Source organism: Octopus bimaculoides, chromosome 26 (assembly GCF_001194135.2).
Source record: "Octopus bimaculoides isolate UCB-OBI-ISO-001 chromosome 26, ASM119413v2, whole genome shotgun sequence".
Lineage (NCBI taxonomy): Eukaryota > Metazoa > Mollusca > Cephalopoda > Octopoda > Octopodidae > Octopus > Octopus bimaculoides.
Genome location: NC_069006.1, coordinates 8,525,690 through 8,526,519, shown reverse-complemented (window position 1 = coordinate 8,526,519; position 830 = coordinate 8,525,690).

Sequence of the window (830 nt, the reverse complement as noted above, 5' to 3'; positions counted from 1 at the left end):
TATACCTACGACGGGCTTCTTTCAGCTTCCGTCTACCAAATCCACACTCAAGGCTTTGGTCGGCCCGAGGCTATAGTAGAAGACACCCGTCCAAGGCGCCACGCAGTGGGACTTAACCAGCAAAGATGCGGTTGGTAATCACAGGATTCCCAACAGTTTCTCTCTACCGAATTCCACTCACAAAAATCAGTCCGAAACTGGGCTGAAACGACAAATACTTCCCGAAGGTTCCACACATTAGAACTGTGCGTGCAACAACGATTTAACCACACAACTATTTTCGTTATAAATACAAAAAAGAAAAAAATCGGGCAAATAACCCACCAGCAGGTGCTTTTTGGCTTTGAAACTGGACTTGTATTCTGTCTTCTCTTTAGATGTGGATTTTATTTAAATATTTTAAAATGTTTCGAGTTACATTTTGTAATGTTGTAACGGAATATGTAATGTGTTAATTACGTCGGTAATTATGTCAAAAGTGACAGTTCCACACAATGCATGCCCGGCGTCTCGTCCCTACATGAATAATGAGACATCTGATTAGAAAAAGCAACCATCGTAAATATATTTATGTAGACACACATACACACATATACATACATATACACATACGTATATACATGAGTGTGTGTGTGCGTGTGTATACATAGGCGCAGGCGTGGCTGTGTTCTAAGAAGCTTTTATCCCAACCATATGGTTCCGGATTCAGTTCCACTGCGCGGCACCTTACTGTAGCTTCGGATCGACCAAAGCCATGTGAGTGTATTTGGTAGACGGAAACTGAAAGAAGCCCATCGTATATATATATATATATATATATATATATATAT